Source organism: Leopardus geoffroyi, chromosome A1, assembly GCF_018350155.1.
Source record: "Leopardus geoffroyi isolate Oge1 chromosome A1, O.geoffroyi_Oge1_pat1.0, whole genome shotgun sequence".
Classification (NCBI taxonomy): Eukaryota; Metazoa; Chordata; class Mammalia; order Carnivora; family Felidae; genus Leopardus; species Leopardus geoffroyi.
The window spans coordinates 62160242-62178563 of NC_059326.1; the positions used below are offsets into that span (position 1 = coordinate 62160242).

The 18322-nt window shown below is 35.5% G+C and overlaps 1 long non-coding RNA gene and 1 pseudogene across 2 annotated transcripts in view; one reads left to right on the forward strand and one right to left on the reverse strand.

Moving 5' to 3' along the window:
- Positions 1-18322, reverse strand: part of LOC123599213 — a 72340-nt gene that overhangs the window by 39067 nt on the left and 14951 nt on the right. The gene's annotated exons all lie outside the window — the stretch shown is intronic.
- On the forward strand, positions 1428-1578 carry LOC123582350 (annotated as a pseudogene).

Genomic DNA, 18322 nt, shown 5'->3' on the forward strand with positions numbered 1-18322 from the left:
AATTCTAGAGATTATTATCTTCTCTCACTCTCTCATTTTGAAGCTCAAGAAATGAAGATGAGATATTAAAGTCACACAGCTGGTAATTTGCTCAGTCATCTGGAATAGAAATCCATTGACACACAGTTTCATTTTTACTGACAAGGAATTTATGTACTGACATAAAATTCTATTTTCAAAAGTAATCTCTGAAGGTCGATGAGACATATACACTAAGGATTCTTATCAGCATCTAGGAGAGGAGAAGATGTGGGGTGGGGGGACAGTGCTTCCTCAGTGTGAGAGAAAGTACTTCCTTTCCATGCCACGTTAGTAAGATGCACAGATCATGCAAGCTTTCAGAAAATAGCTGAATAAAAATATTTTATAATAAATCTTTTATTATGAAAATAATATAGTATTAATTAGGAACTTTGAGAAATACAACAACGTGAATATATTTTAAATATCATGAATCATATTTGGTTAGGGATAACTTCATAGATAACTACTGTTAAAATGCTTTAATGGATGTGTGTAATTGTTTTACTTAAAAATGGGCTCAGGGCTCCTGGATGGCTCAGTCTGTTGAACATCCAACTCTTGATTTCAGCTCAGGTTATGGTGCCAGGGTTGTAGGATCAAGCCCCACATCTGGCTCTGTGCTGAGGGCAGAGCCTGCCTGGGATTCTCTCTCCCTCTCCATTTGCCCCTCTACCCTGTTTGCTCTCTTTCTCTCAAATAAAAAATACTTTAAAAAAATGGACTCATGTGCTATCTACCAAGTTTTTCAATAAGTTATTATCATTTCTTCATACTATTAATACTTTTAATATTTTATGTGAATAGTTACATAGTATCTTATTGAGTAGCTGAGTTTATTTATTTATTAAATAAATCATCCGTATTTGAAATTTAAATATTTTCCAATTGAAGTAATTCCCAAGAATACATTGCATCTATCTATTATGTCTTCAATATATATCCATAGAAATAGAATTTAAGACGGGAAATCCGGGAGTTTTGTAAGTTTCTTTTGTTCAATTTTTGTTAATTTAATTTCAGTTTTCAAAAATACAATTTTACAAATTTGGTTTTCAACAACTTTGTTTTTTATATTTTTTGTTTCAAGTTTTTATTTAAATTCTAATTATTAACATATAGTAGTAATATTAGTTTCAGGAGTAGAAATTAATGATTTTCTAGCAACTTTATAAATATCTGTTTATCCTGAAAATACACGAGTCCTACTTATTATTAAATAAAAATGTGTCAGCAATTTGATAAGTGAACTGTGATAAATCATTATTTTTTCCTATCTGCTGAGATTGAACACTTTAAAGTAATGTATCTATCGGTATCTGGTCTGTGCTTCTTGCAACTTTATTTTTGGTAACAATTTTATGCCCTCCATAATATTTCACTCCTATTTTTAAAGTTTAACATTAATCGCTTCTCGGCCTTTTGGCTAAGATCAAGTGTAAAGTTTAACATTAGTGTTAGTTTTTTCTTTCTTTTTTTTAAGTTTATTTATTTATTTATAAATAGAGAGAGAAACCATGTGAGTGGGGGAGAGGCAGAAAGAGAGAGAGAATCCCAAGCAGGCTCTGTGCTGTCAGCTCAGAGTCCGTCGCGGGGCTCAATCTCACAAACCAGGAGATTATGACTTGAGCCAAAATCATCAACAGCCAGGAACTCAACTGACTGAGCCACCCAGGCACCCCAATGAAATATTCTTAAAAGATATCATTATGGAAGAGTTCTATCAATAAGATAGTACAATAATATTTTGAAATTACCTATAATTTAAAATTAAACAAAAAATTCAAAGTGAGATGAGCTCATGTCTGTAACAAGGTGAGACAGAAATAAAGCATTAAAGGGGCGCCTGGGTGGCGCAGTCGGTTAGGCGTCCGACTTCAGCCAGGTCACGATCTCGCGGTCCGTGAGTTCGAGCCCCGCGTCAGGCTCTGGGCTGATGGCTCAGAGCCTGGAGCCTGTTTCCGATTCTGTGTCTCCCTCTCTCTCTGCCCCTCCCCCGTTCATGCTCTGTCTCTCTCTGTCCCAAAAAAATAAATAAACGTTGAAAAGAAATAAAGCATTAAATAAAAACAAGATTTAAAATACCTGGATCATCAATAAATTTATGCCAGGATAGTAGAATTATGGATTATATATTTACATTTTCCACTTTCTAGAAATGTATTTAAAGTCTAAATTAATAAATAAAACATTCAAACTAAATCAATTTTTCAACTCACACTAAATTAAAAATTCCTTTAAAATACTGGGAGTTAGGGGCGCCTGGGTGGCGCAGTCAGTTAAGCGTCCGACTTCAGCCAGGTCACGATCTCGCGGTCCGTGAGTTCGAGCCCTGCGTCAGGATCTGGGCTGATGGCTCAGAGCCTGGAGCCTGTTTCCGATTCTGTGTCTCCCTCTCTCTCTGCCCCTCCCCCGTTCATGCTCTGTCTCTCTCTGTCCCAAAAATAAATAAACGTTGAAAAAAAAATAAAAAAAAAATACTGGGAGTTAGATATCAAATTCAAAACTTCCATGGGGCGCCTGGGTGGCTCAGTCGGTTAAGCGGCCGACTTCGGCTCAGGTCATGATCTCGCAGTCCCTGAGTTCGAGCCCCGCGTCGGGCTCTGTGCTGACAGCTCAGAGCCTGGAGCCTGTTTCAGATTCTGTGTCTCCCTCTCTCTGACCCTCCCCCGTTCATGGTCTGTCTCTCTCTCAAGAATAAATAAACGTTAATTTTTTTTTTTAAACTTCCTTCAGTATTGATTTCACTCATGTGGAAACATCTAAGTAAGTGAGGCCAGGATAAGAAATTTTATCTATCTATCATCTATCTCTCTCTCTATCTATCTATCTATCTATCTATCATCTATCACCTATGTATCTATCTTTGGCTTCTAAAGAACTGAGATTTATTTCTCACAGATCTGGAGGACTGACATCTGAAATTAGGATCCCAGCATGGTCAGATTCTGATGAGGGCCCTCTTGAATGTGCACACTGGTGACTTCTCATTGTATCTTCACATGTTAGAGAGAGGGCTAACTTGTTCTCTGATGGAGGCAGCTGCCTCTTCTCTTTCTTCTTACACTCTCCTCCTCCTCCTCCTCCTCCCCCTCCCCCTCCCCCTCCCCTTCCTTCTCCCCCTTCCTCTTCTTCCTCCTCCTCCTCTTCTTCTTCTTCTTCTTCCCCAGCTTTACTGAAATACAATTGACCCAACATATTATATAAGTTTAAGGTGTACAGCTATTGATTTGATGTATTTATATGTAGCAAACTGATTACCACTAGCATTAGAAACCAAATCCATCCCATTACATAGTTAACAGTTGTGTGTGTGTGTGTGTGTGTGTGTTTGTGTGTGTGTGATAAGAACAATAATGTCTCCTCTCCCCAACATTCAAGTGTATGGTACAATATTATTAGTTATAATTACCATGCTGTACATTAGATCCCCAAACTTGCTAATCTTATACTGCGAGCTTGTATACTCTAAGATCTAGCTTCTTTCCCGTTTTTCATGGCTCCATTCCCATTTTCATGGCACTATTCCCATTTTTCATGGCTCCACCCTCATGATCTGATTATCACTCAATGGGTCCACTTCTGAAAACCATCATAATAAGATTAAGGTTTCTTTCAACATATATATTTCAGAACGCACAATCAGTTCATTGCAAACTTTGAGGTACAGATTTTACCTCACATGTCTAGAAATGTATTTTTGGATCTGTAGGATTCATTGTAGATATGTGGCTTAGGTTCTTGCTATATATTATTTGCTCCTTAGAACATCTGGTGAGGAAATTAGGGCAGAAGAAATCTGATGCAATATCAGTTTCTCTTTCTCTCCCTCTATCTCTCAGACATTGAGAATAAAATGCTTTGTCCAATATCACACAAGTGGAATATTGAAAAGTCAGAATTGTAACCCAAGATTCCTAAGATTCTTGATTTTAAGTTAAATGTTATTTCTAATATACTGTATTGACTTCTTGTGATTTTAAAAATCTCTATTAGAGGGGCTCCTGGTTGGCGCAGTCGGATAAGCATCCGACTTCAGCTCAGGTCATGATCTCAAGGTGCATGGGTTTGAGCCCTGCATCGGGCTCTGTGCTGACAGCTCGGAGCCTGGAGCCTGCTTCGGATTCTGGGTCTCCTTCTCTCTCTGCCCCTCCCCTGCTCACGCTCTGTCTCTCTCTCAAAAATAAATAAACATTATAATTTTTTTAAATAAAAAATCTCAATTAAAAAAATATTATCCAAATATGTATCCTGATGTTGCATCAAAACTATATCATTTTTATATCTCATCATTTTTAAAACATCTTACCTAAGAAATTTGTAAGAGTTTTCTTCTTTGACTTCAAGATTTCTCCACATAATATTATTCTTATTATTCTTTTTTTTCAATTTATTTGAGCTATAATTGACATATAAAACTATATTTCTTTCAGGTGTACAAAATAATGTTTGATATTTGTGTATATTACAAAATGATTACCACAATAAGTCTAGTTAATGCCTGTCATCATATATAATTAGACAAAGTTTTTCTCTTTTGATGTGATCTTTTAAAATCCACTCTCCCCATAATTTTCAAACACGCAATATGGTATTATTAACTATAGTCACTGTGTTGTATATTACATAGCCAGGACTTTATTTTATAACATTGCATACCCAAGGATATTTACTTTTTAGCTTCAATTCTGTACTTTTCGACCCTCTTCATTTTGTCCATCCCCACCCCTTGCCTTTGGCAACCACCAATCTGTTCTCTGTATCTATGAGCTAGGATTTTTGCTTTGTTTTGTTTTTAGATTCTGTGTGTGAGACCTTATGGTATTTGTCTCTGTTGACTTATTTCACTTACTGTTGTGCTATCAAGGTTTATTCACACTGTCACAAATGGCAAGACTTCTTTCTTTTTAATGGATGAATAATATGCCACAGTGTGTATGTATGTCACAATTTCTTTATCCATTCATCCATCAATGGACACTTAGATTATTGTTTATCTTGGCTATTGTAAGTAATGCTGCACGAACATCGAAGTGCATGTATCTCTCCAAGTTAAAGTTTTCTTTCTTTATTTCTTTTCTTTCTTTCAAGTTAAAGTTTTCTTTCTCTTCTTTCTTTCTTTCTTTCTTTCTTTCTTTCTTTCTTTCTTCTTTCTTTCTTCCTTGTTTTCTTTTTCTTTCGAGGCATAAATACCCAGAAGTAGAATTGCTGGATCATATGATAGTTCTATTTAAGATATTTTACAGAACTTCCATGATGTTTTCTACAGTGGATGCACCAATTCTCATTCTCACAAAGAGTACACAAGGGTTGGTTTTTTCCACATTCTCACCAGCACTTGTTATTTCTTATACTTTTGGTAATAGCATACTAAGGTGTGAGGCGATGCCTCAGTGTGCTTTGGATTTTCATTTCACTGATGATTAGTGATGTTGAACATCTTTTCATTGGACTGATGGCTATCTGTATGCCTTCTTTGGAGAAATGTTAATTCAGATTTTTTTGTCCATTTTAAAATCAGATTATTTGTTTTCTTGCTGTTGAATTGTATGAGCTTTATATATTTTGGACAGTAATCCTTTATAAAGATTTGATTTACAAATATTTTCCCCTATTTGGTAGGTTGCCTTTTCATTTTTTTGATGGTTTGCTTTCATATATAGAAGATTTTTAGTTGGATGTTTTTGTTTATTTTTGTTTTTGTTGCTGTGGAAATAATTTTTAAGAAATACAAATCTAAATGTTGAAATTGAATTAATACTTTTTGGATATGTTAGGGGGAAATTATTCCTGGCTCAACTTTATAAATTTATAGTATAAATTTATAAAAATAAATTTATAAACTTTATAAATTGGGTTTGAGTTAAAATTGTCTGATGTCCTTCTCTCCCATTCTCTCTCGCACATAGCGCACACACACACACACACACACACACACTTGTTTCCCCCTTATAATTTCATGAAATCTTTTAACTTTTCTATTCATTGTGGTTACCTATTTGCCTCATAGTGGGTCTGGGATCTAGACTTCTTCTGAGATATTTCCATCTAGCTTTTATATTTCAACTCTAGCTCAAAATGAACTTCCCTCCAGGAATCATGATCCCAAGTGTAATGCATTCCATACACGCTTCACAAATATAAGCCATTAATACCTACAGAAACCTGTGCCATTGAACCTTGCATGATTTTATGATAACATGATAAATATTTTTTTGAGCTGGGTTGAGTATATACACATAACAGAGTGAAAAACAGTCAGTTGATGAGTGAAAGATGGAGACTGTGGACTGCATGTCCAAGGTTGCTTTAATGAATCAAATATCGCCAGATTATATAATAACAACATATTTGAAAAATTATAAACAAAACATGTAGAAGTTAGAAAAAATGTTTAATATTTGTTAAAAATATTTTTCAAAATCAGTAAAGAGGTGAAATTAGGTTGAAATATGCCAAACATTTTATTACAGAAAAGGTGAAAGTAATATGATTGCAAATAATTATTTATGTATACCTGTGAGTGATCAGTGATCCCTTAAATATGTCTGTATTTAGATTATATAGTCAAAATGATGGGTCACATTGCAAAACATTATTATTTAGTTATTTATTTTTGTTAATCATGCTCAGAATAAATATTGTAACACAACCCAAAGGAATATATCACAATTAAATTGTATAAGCATACTGTGTTCTGATTCAAAAGGAATAGGAAAAATGTCCTTTATGTAAAGAACTTTCAATCTATAATATCAGTAGTATAGAAGAACAGGAGACAGACGCATATAACTAGATTACTACAACAGGTAGAGAAAAATACGTAGGTATTCTAAGAGAATATAGAGAAGAGAATTTAACCCATCTTCGGTGTTAAACTCTTTGACAAGTGGCTGTCTGTAGATGCTAGAGTATAAATTTGATATACATAAATCCATTTTCAAGGAGTTTGTTCATTTTGGACCATCAAGGTCATTGAGTTGAACAGATGTTAACTTGGTAGGTTACAGGCCATATATAACAGTGATCTATTTCCACATAACTGTGTCAAGTGAGGACACAACTGTGAATGGTATTAGTTGCAGTTAATACAGTACTATGAAATGTGAGAACTGCCTACATTTTATAATAGATTATAATTCTATATTTTTATTATATAAAATTTTATTATAGTTAGAAATTTCCCCATGGTTTGTTAGAATCAATATATATTATGTGTATGAGTGGGTGTTTACTTTTATGGACTCAAGGACCACATTGTCCAAAAATAACTCTCTGGAATTACTTTCTTAAGAAAATTATCATTATGCTCTCTAGCTTGCTATTATTCTGAAGAACATTATGCAGAAAATTGTCCTATCCATTTCATGGATATTATGAATAATTGGAATCTAACCAACAATAACAATGATTTCCATAGAAATTTTGTGTAATAGACTGGTAAGAACTAAATTGACCCACTTTCAGCTTATGTCATGTGTGGCCAATGCCTTCCAGTGTTCTGTATTAGCAAATTTTAATAAGGCCAAATGTGATGCTCTGTTGCAATATTCAACTAACTGATAGGGCATTTTAAACACAGGCTAGCTTAATAATATTTAGCCCAGCAGCCAGTATTCTACAAGTGCTGTGCCAGAGAACTTTCTAATCCAGGATGCTTCCACCAGATGGTATTCATCCTACCATATGTTTCAATGCCTAGATAAGCATAATGGTACAATGCCTGCTACTTAATTCAATAGTGAAATTGCGTGAATTAATACATGCTGAGGGTAAATGATAGAAGTAAAGTAATAAATATGGGAAGAGGGTAATAAAATCAGCTGACAAATAATGCCAGTAATTTTTTCTACTCTATGCTTCTCTATTTAGGGGAAACAAGATTGACAATATAAATTAGGATTAGTGGATAACATTTTGTGCTTTGTTAACTTCTATAACATACATGTCTTTAAGTACTCAGCAACTAAATTTTTCGATGTATAAAATTAAGACAGATATAGATTATGACTAATTTAAAATATTACTAATGCCTTAAATATTACAAAGTTTCTGAGTTTCCTTAGCCAAGGCCTTCCAGTGTCTGACATGGCCACTTCTTCTCTATAACAAAATTAACCCTGGGTTTTCATCATTTTTTCTAAAAATTTTACAGCTAGTAAAGTACATTTTTTCCATCACTAATACACTGGCTATTGCAAGGAACTCATAATATTCTAGTTAGAGATAATTACTCAATAAAATTTTTATAACAGAGTGAAATAATTTTATTATGAAAGAAAGATTTTACTATATAAAATAGTTGCAAGTTAGTAAAACACATATCTGGTTTAATATCTCATAATAATCTCATATGTGCCTGCTCTTGTTTATTCTCAAACAGCAGAAGGTACTCATACAAAATAATATTTATTTTCCATAGAGGATAATGCGTTTGAATTTTTCAAGCCACTTTCTTTCAAAGGTCCTTTTTTCAGCCAATGTCATGTCTTTGCATGTAACTTAACCTTGAATCATAAATATATTCACTCAAGGGTGCCTGTGTGGCTCAGTCATTTGAACACCTGACTCTTGATTTCCATTTAGGTCATGACCCCAGGGTTATGGGATCAGGCCCCACGTGGGGCTCCACGCTGAGTGTGGGGCCTGCTTGGGATTCTCTTTCCCTTTTTCTTTGCCCCTCGTCCATTCACACTTTTTCTCTCAAATATAAATACATTTATTAATTCACTGACAAATGACATCAGCAAAATGATAGAGTAAGAGATCCCATCCTTCGTTTCCTCACAGAAAGCAGCAATTACACAGCTATCCACAAGTGAAAATAGCTTTGTGGGAGCACAGGAGACAAGTTAAGAAGGTACAGCAACATGGTGTAGTGCAAAAATGGAGAATCGCCGCACAGAAAGGGTAGGAAGAACAGTTTCACTTGACCTGCATCACCCCACCCCACAGGCCAGCACAGCTCACTGGCAAGAGGAACTCCCAAACCCAGAAGTGCCCCCCATGGGGAGGAGAGCCAGACAGGTGAGCATCCAGCTTCCTAGTGTGGGCCTGCAATCTGCACTCCACGGTGGCTCTATGAGTGCCCCTACACAAAAATCCACTGTCACAGTGGGATCACCTGCTCACTGAATAGTGCAGCCACTGCTGCAGTGAGCATGCCTGCATGCCGGACCCGGGGGTAAGAGGAACAGCTTTGGGCATGGTTTTCCCCCATAGTGGAAAAAGAGAACAAAAGGACTCTAACAGTCCACCACTGAGAACCCCAATAGCCCTCACTGCCACTGTGGACACCCACAGCTTTGGCTGCTGATGACCTGCACCATTTTGCCAATGCTGAACTCAGCTGATTGATCCACATGGAGACTATGCCACTGTCCCTCCCCAGACCTGGAACCACTGCACCTCACCCAGCTGCCACCCTTCCACCCACACGTAGGGGAAGGTTTTTGTAATCATTCTATAAAGTCTGGAAGAGGTAACTTATTTCTCAAATGCATAGACACCAATTCAAGGCTATAAAAACATGAAAATCAGAAAAACATGACACCACCAATGAAACACAATTTTCTAAAGAAACGGAGATCTCCAAGTTCCCCAACAAAGAATTTTTAAAAATCATCTTAGGGACCCCCAGGTGGCTTAGTCGATTGAGCATCCAACTCTTGATTTCCACTTAGGTCATGATCCTGGGTTCATGGAATTGAGCCCATGTCAGGCTCTGCACTGAGCGTGGAGCCTGCTTAAGATTCTCTCTCTCTCTTTCTCTCTCTCTCTCTCTCTCCCCGTCTTCTCTCTCCCCCCACCTGCATTTTTTCTCTCTAAAAAATTAAATTAAAAATCAAATTAAAGAAGCTCAATGAAAAAGACAATTATTTCAAAGAAGCTCAATGAGCAAGAAAAACAAAGCTGGAAGTGTCACATTCCTTACTTCAAAATATACGACATAGCTACAGTAATCATGAGAGTATACTGTGGGTATAAAAACAGGAATATAAAGCCCAGAAATAAATCCATGTATTTATGGACAAGTGATGTTTGACAAGAGCACCAGGTACACACGACTGGGGAAAGGATAGCTTCTTCAATAATTGGTGCTGGGAAAGCTGGATATCACATGCCAAAGGATGAATTACACTCTTATGTCATGCCACATACAAAACTCACCTCAAAACGGATTAGAGACCTAAACATAACATATAACACTATAACATTTTTATAAGAAAGTATAAGGAAAAAGCCTCCTGATATTGGTCTGGGCAATGATTTTTTGGGTATGACACCAATAGTATAGCTAACAAAAGCAAAAATTGATAAATTGGATTGGATCAAGTTTCTGTAAAGCAAATGAGTAATCAGCAGAGTGAAAAAGCAACCTACAGAATGGGAGAAAACATATTCAAGACATATGTCTGATAAGAGATTAGGATCCAAAATATACATGGAACTCATACAACTCAGTAGCAAAAGAAACAAATCACCCGATTAAAAAATGGACAAAGGGGGGCGCCTGGATGGCGCGGTCGGTTAAGCGTCCGACTTCAGCCAGGTCACGATCTCGCGGTCCGTGAGTTCGAGCCCCACGTCAGGCTCTGGGCTGATGGCTCAGAGCCTGGAGCCTGTTTCCGATACTGTGTCTCCCTCTCTCTCTGCCCCTCCCCCGTTCATGCTCTGTCTCTCTCTGTCCCAAAAATAAATAAACGTTGAAAAAAAATGGACAAAGGACCTGATATGGATGGAGCTATGTTAAATGAAATAAGTCAGACAAAGAAAGAAAAATACCAATGATTTCACTCATATGTGGAATTTAAGATACAATACAGACAACAAAGGGGAAAAAAAAGAGGGAGAATGAGAGAGAGAGAGAGAGAGAGAGAGAACAAGAAACAGGCTTAACTATAGAGAACAAATTAATGGTTACCAGAGGGGAGTGGAGGGGGTATGGGTGAAATAGGTGATGGGGATTAAGGGGTGAACTTGTCCTGATGAGCGTCTGGTGTTGTATAGAAGCTTGAATCACTGTATCGTATACCTGAAACTAATATCACACTGTATGTTAACTAACTGGTGTTGGAATAAAAACTAAGAAAAAAAGACATAAAAAGATATAAAAAAAGACAACAGGAAAAAGTAAAAAGGCTCCTCAATTATGAGGAAATGCAAATCCAAATCACAATAAGATATCACTTCACACAAGTTGGGATGGCCATTATGAGAAAGACAAGGGGTAACAAATGTTGCTGAAGATATAGAGAAAGACAAGGGGTAACAAATGTTGCTGAAGATATAGAGAAAAAGAAATCACTTGTATATGGTCGGTAGAAATGTAAATTGGTATAACCAGTATAGAAAACCATATGGAGATTCATCAAAATATTTAAATAGAATTATTATATGATAACCATCCATTTCTGGGTATATATCCAAAGGAGAATATGTAATCAGTATCTTGAATAGATACCTGCACTCCCATGTTCATTTCAGCATTAATAACAGCCAAGATATGGAAACAATCTAAATGTCTGTCAATGGATGAATGGATAAAGAAAATGTAATACACACACACCCAGAAATATTATTCAACCTTAAGAAAGGAAAACCTGCTATTGGCAACAAAATGGATGTCCCTGGAAGGTATCGTCCCAAGTGAAGTAAGTCAGACACAGAAAGATAAATACTGCATGATCTCACCTGTATGTGGAATCTAAAAATGTCAAAATCATAGAAACAGTGAGTAGAATATTGTTTACCATGGGCTAGGGAAAGAGGGATATGGGCAAATGTTAGTCAATACGAAGTTTCGATTAAGCAAGATAAAAAATTGTGGAGGTTTAATGTACAATAGTTTGATTATATCAAATCATCAAATTGTGCACTTTAAATATATATAATTTTTAATTGTTAACTATACCTCAATAAAGTTGGAAAAATAAAATAAAAATAAATAAACATATTGGCCAATTATAAGTGAAGATATATTATCATTATAATTAATTATTATTATATATTTTGCCAACATATAATTTATGAGATTCTGAGACTATTCCGTAACACAGATCACTATTTTATGTAGGTAGATACTATGCTTATCATTTCATGATATTGTAAAATCGTACTTTCAGAAATATTCAGTCCATACTGCATCCTTTCATTTTATTTCATTCATCTTTCATTAAAGAAACGACAAACTTATGATTAACATGTAAATCAGAAACAAAATCAGCACACTTTTAGGGTGACTTTTATAAAAATATTAAATGTACTTTTCAGCAAGAGAGTTTGTCATAGTGAACGTGATACTCTTTCAACTATGGTAGTTATTTGCAAGCTGTGAAACATTAATATCAAATATTCAAAGGAGACTTTTCACAGCTGCCAAGTTAATCTCTTCTAAACCTAAATTCTGTTCATATAACCATGTAATCTGCTCAATAACCATGATTTGCTCCCCTGTTGCTTACCAAATTAATTAAAACTGAGACATTTTGGTATTTAAGACTGGAGACCATATGCCCTCAATCTGCCCTTCTCATATTCTCTATCATAGTTCCTCTAAATTGTAGTATATATTTTAGCTAATGTAGGGTACTTATCAACTATAGTCCATGAACTCTGGGCTTGCCTACATTTGAGTGTCTTTGGGTTGTTCTCTCTTTCCATTGGAAGTTCTCTTGCCATCATAAACCGCCAATAGAAATCCCTCAAAAAATATCTTAAATGTTAGATCCAGAAAATCTCTGTTATCCTACACACGCAATGTAACTTTCTCTCAAGGAGACTTTTGATAGTTGCTGTTCTGCTATGGCATGGGCTGGCATAAATTTACACTGTATTTCATTCTATAACTTTCATTCTCTGTACTCCAACACACTATTCTATTGGATGCCTAATTAATTATAACTAAATAAATCCATCTGAACTTTCAACTACAACTTTCTACTCTAGGTCAATTCTATGTGGCCAACCTAGCTGACTCTACATGACTGGCTGCATGTGTCAGTGAGATAGTGCATCCATCATTCTCTCTCTCTCTTGAGATTGTAGATAAACATTTAACTCTGAAGTTCCCCTTCATTAGCTGGATGTCTTCCTCCTTTTTCTAGTTCTTGTATCTGATATCTCCCATAGAATCCAGGATTTCTTCTTTGATTTACAACTCAAAGGATACTGATATATCATTGCTTAAAATCTCATGGCCTGATATAATCTCATGACTCAAACTTGCTGTATATATATGTAAACCTGCATTAGATGAACGTATTTTATTATCTCTTGGTGGATTTGTTCAACTGATGAATTTTCTTTTAAAAAAGGATTATCTTCCAATTCTGACCAGTTTTACCTCTCTAACCTTTAGTACTTCATTTAATTCCTTCTAGAGAATTCATGTATCTCAGTATCCACCATGCCTAGAGTTTCACCAAACACAACAGCGGATTTCAACTGAGAGGCCGTTTATTTATCCTTCACTTTAGTGGGAACATCTATGTAAAAGATATTTTATAAGGACATAGCACCCTGGAACAAGCTCATATTAAGCTGACGTTCCTTGGGATGACACAAGCACTACTTCTCTTTGGAAATTGGTTGTATTAGAATCCACACCTGTGTTGCTATAGGGTTGCTCTAACTTCTCCTTACTTTAGTGGGTGAACAAACTGTGTAATGCTGAAAAGTCATGTAGACAGTGTTACAATCTCCTTGCCACTGCTACTAAAATGATTTTCACCAATCCCTTTCCCTGACCTACTTGGCTAGCTCCTACTGGATTTTCAGGATTTGGTTAATTATCATCTCCTCTAAGAGTTCTCCTTGACAATTTCATTTTAAGAATCTGCCTACACATTTTCATCATGGTAATCTATATTATTTATTCATCAGATTCATCACATCCTGAAATTAATTGTTCATATATTTATTCACATGTAAGTATTCAAAGATTATTACTTAAATAAATAGAAAAGCTGACCATTATGCTATCATTGTAAATACTGTTCTGTAATAGGTTGTTAATTCTGTCTAGAAAAGAGAAATACTGGGGAAATCCTTGGAAAGATGGTAGGCATTGAAATTTGGCCCCAAAATGGGTAAAATTTGTTCCATGTGGATAATATTTTTAAATGCTATTTGTACTGGAACTGACTTGACATTTTATATGATTTATTAATCACTTTTAAAGAATTTTTTAATGTTTATTTACTTTTGAGAGAGAAAGAGAACATGCACTAGCAGGGAAGGGGCAGAGAGAGGGAGAGATAGAGAGAGAGATGATCGAAGCAAGCTCTGTGCTGACAGCAGCAAGCCCGGTGTGGGGCTTGAATTCACGAATCATGAGCTCATGACCTTAGCCAAAGCAGGTCGCTTAAGCACCTGAGCCACCCAGGCACTCCTCAAGAAATATTTTTTATAAATGCTTTTATAAATGTTCCTTTTGAATTCTTAGTAAGTTTGCAAATATGAAATCTATTTTGGGTTCTTTAATCTTATCATAACAGAGTGATCCAATATCACTACAAATTTACATGTTTAATTTTAAACCTGTCCAGTTATTTTTACGATTTTTGTATTCTATGTATCCTTTAAACATTTTGTCACATTTTAAATATTTAACATTAGCAGAATAAAGAGTAAATAGATTCAAACTAAAGTTAAATTTCTGAACTCGTTCTCATATTCAGAAGCAGTAATTCTCTCATCATTTCATGTCTGCTATTTTTATTGGTCTGTTTTTTTATCTCTAGCTTTGATGATCACTAGAAGTCTTTGCCACACTTTTGTCCTACTTTGTAATTACTTCAGACAAACTGCAGCTCTAATAAAATAATCTGTTTTCTTCTCTTCCTCCCTCTTGCTTCCACCGTGTTCAGCTCCTCCACTGTCTAAGATTAGAGGTCAACGTCATTTCTAAATCTAAGATCACCCATTCTATTTCACATAGCAGGCCTTCTTTCACTCTGTCTGTAGCCATTACTTTTCTCAATATCCAGTTAAAGAAACAGAAATACAATGCCCATGCTTTTATCACATTTTTATATATTTTGAAACTATCACTCAGTTCCTGGCAAATTCTTATCGCAGCCTTTGACTTGCTGTCAGTGTTTTTCCTCACCGTGGTCAGATTTTTAAAAATTAATTTTGGTTAGTATCAATTTTGACAAAGATCTTTCAAATTGAAGTGTTTTTTTTTCTTAAGGTAACATATAGGGATGCCCATGCTGGGTGATGAATAATAAGTCATTTTTTGCAACATACACACACACACACAGACACAGACATTCACTCACTATTTTAGTTTTCTTTATATAATAAAGAATAGTTTTCTTTATAAAAATTAGAACCTGCTTGAGATTCTCTCTCTCTCTCCCTCTGCTCCTCAATCCAGCTCACACTGTCTCAGAAAAAATTAAAAGAAGAAAACAATCAATTAAAGTACAAATGTATGTCTCATATTTATCATCTTATACAAATAGACAGATGCCGCGGAGCAAATGAGAAGTTACCAATTTACCAAAGTTAACAGAATCATAATGTGAATCCCATGATAGAGTCAATTGAGATGTTCCATTGATTACACACACACATACACACACACACACAGATAGAGAGAGAGAGAGAGAGAAACCTAGTTTTATTAAAATGACATATTTATTTGGATAAGAAAGTATTGAACATGTTCATTCAAAATATCAGGTACATAGTGGTTTGTTATTTACACTTTTATTTCTAATGAGCTTCTATTAGTATTTTATTCTTAATATGTTTTGTATTATATGTTGAAATGATTAACAGTGTACTTAGTGATTATGTTTTTATTCACAGAAAAAGTCAATATTTTCATGAATGTTTCTAGTTAATGTGGAAGAAAATCATGAAGTGATCAAAATCTAACTCTTGTTTGGAAAACAAAATTTTAATTTAAAAAATTTAATTAGTGGCTTGAGTATGTAATTTTACCTCCTTTTCCTTTGATAGACACATATACCAAAGACTTATATTAAGGAGAGTTGGGTAAAGGCAGGGCAGAGGCTTTCAGAAGGGGGTATGGTATTTACTCTTGCACAAGGTACACACAGAAGCCTTTTCAATAAATTTTTACTTGATAGAGTCCTGACAAATGTGGGGAAGATTATTCTAGGTAGAGGGAAGAGCAAATAAAAAAAGGCTGAGGAGGAATTTCCTTAGTGTTTTCTAAGAAGGAGAAACAGACAGTATCCCTGGAAATGAATGAGAACAACCAAGATTTCTGGACTGGGCAGCTAGAAGGATTTAGTTGCCATTCACTCGACTGAGAGAAGAATGTAGATAAAGCAAGTTTGGGAGTGGAGGTGAGCATGGTAGGGATCTGGGCAAGTTAAGTTTGAGATATGAGATCGATACTAAAATGAAATTTCAAGCAGAGAGATATATATGCTTGGAGTTCAGAAGGTTAGTCAGACTTGAAGATATAAATTTGCAAGTTGTTACAGAAACTGGACAAAATCATAAAAGGAGGGCCTATAGAATGAAAACAGGTGAAGGCTAAAGCCTGTGCATTTGGGAACTCCCCTAAAAGAGAGTAAGTAGAGGAACCAGCAAAGAGATTGAAAAAAAGGGACATCAAGGCCAAAGGGACAAAGACAGTATGCAGTCAAAGAGGAGAGAGCCATCCATTCTCTTGAATAGTGCTGATACATTGTCAGTAATTGGAATGAGCAATGGGAAAGTAAGTTGAGGTTCAAGTCAGACTGGTGCAGTTCTGAGAGGAACTGAAAAGTGTTTATAGGCGATTCTTGCTGATTTTTTACTGGCAAAGAAATGGGCCAAGTAGCTTGTGAGACAAATGGAATAAATAAAGCTTGCATCTGTGTTTCAAAAGGAAGAAATGAGGAGCACCTGGGTAGCTCAATCAGTTGCACACCTGACTCCTGATTTTGGCTCAGGTCATGATCCCAGAGTCAAGGGATCCAGCATTGGGGGTCCATACTCAGCACGGAGCTTGCTGAGGATTCTCTCTCTTTCTCCCTTTGTCCCACTTCCCTGCTCTCTCTCTCTCTCTCTCTCTCTCTCTCTCTCTCTGTCTAAATAAAATTAAGAAAGAAAAGAAGAAATTATATTGTGTTGGCATTGACAAGGATATTTCAGGAACTAGGGATCAGGAGATATTCTAGAAGGGAAAGAGTGAACAATGGAGTGGTGTCCTTGAGTAGACAAGAAAGGACAGGACCTTGGTCACTGCATGGGTAGAGATCGTTCATTTATGGCTATAGGGAGAAAAAAAGGCATGCGGGTACAGTTGCTGATAGGAAAGTACCATGTGCTATATTAAGGAATGAGAGCAGGACCTTGAGCCTTAGGGCACTAGAAAGCATCCTTCTCTGACATGGGGTAGCATTGGCATGTGTGATGTCAGAGTCAAGAGGAGATGGAGTTTGTAAAAATCTTTGTGACTCTTTGGATAATTTTCTGACACCCCCCCTCCAGTGTGATTTTAACTTTATAGTTAAGGATTCTTGTTACCAATTATTTTCTTCCTTACAATGCTAATTAATTAATTCAGACACAACACAAAATATTTAATCTAATGTTACATACTTCTGTGTTTTTCTTACTAACATAGCTAATGTTTATTTGGGACTAAAATATGCTAGACATAGTTGTAAGCACTTTACATATTATTAGGTATTATATTATTTTTTGAAAACCGATGTGCATTTATTAGCATTCATTTTAGGTTAGGGAATGTAGTACCTGAGCTTATTTTCTTTTTCCATTTTGTGTTCTGTCTTTGTATACTGGGATTTGGAGAATTGGAAATCAAAGTCTTAGTAGTCCCTATGTCAATATTTCTCTCCTACCACTCTATATCAAGCAAAATGTCTACCACCTTTCCTCAAATTTTTCAAATCCTGCAAAGATTAGGGGGGAAACGAAAAAGGTTTTGGTTTGTTTTGGTCAGAAGAAGATAGTAATTTCCCATTCAAATAAATTGTTAAATACCAGAAATATCTAAGCCATCACTTTGATTTTAACTGAATGCCATCACTCTGAATCTTATCTTGCCATATGGCTTCTTGTGGATTAAAAAACATAAAAAAAAAACTTTACCTCTTATTATTTTTAATGTATGTTTCTTCTTGCCTCTTTAATTTCATTCTATTTTATTTTTAAAGATAGTGGTATGTCAAATTTAATAAAAACTGGATTTACAACCAATTTTATAAGAATGTGATTGGATTTAAACAATAATTAGATGAAATATTCCAGTAAGTAATCGTGAACTAATAAGAGAATAGCAGTAGAATAGAAATCTTTATATGGC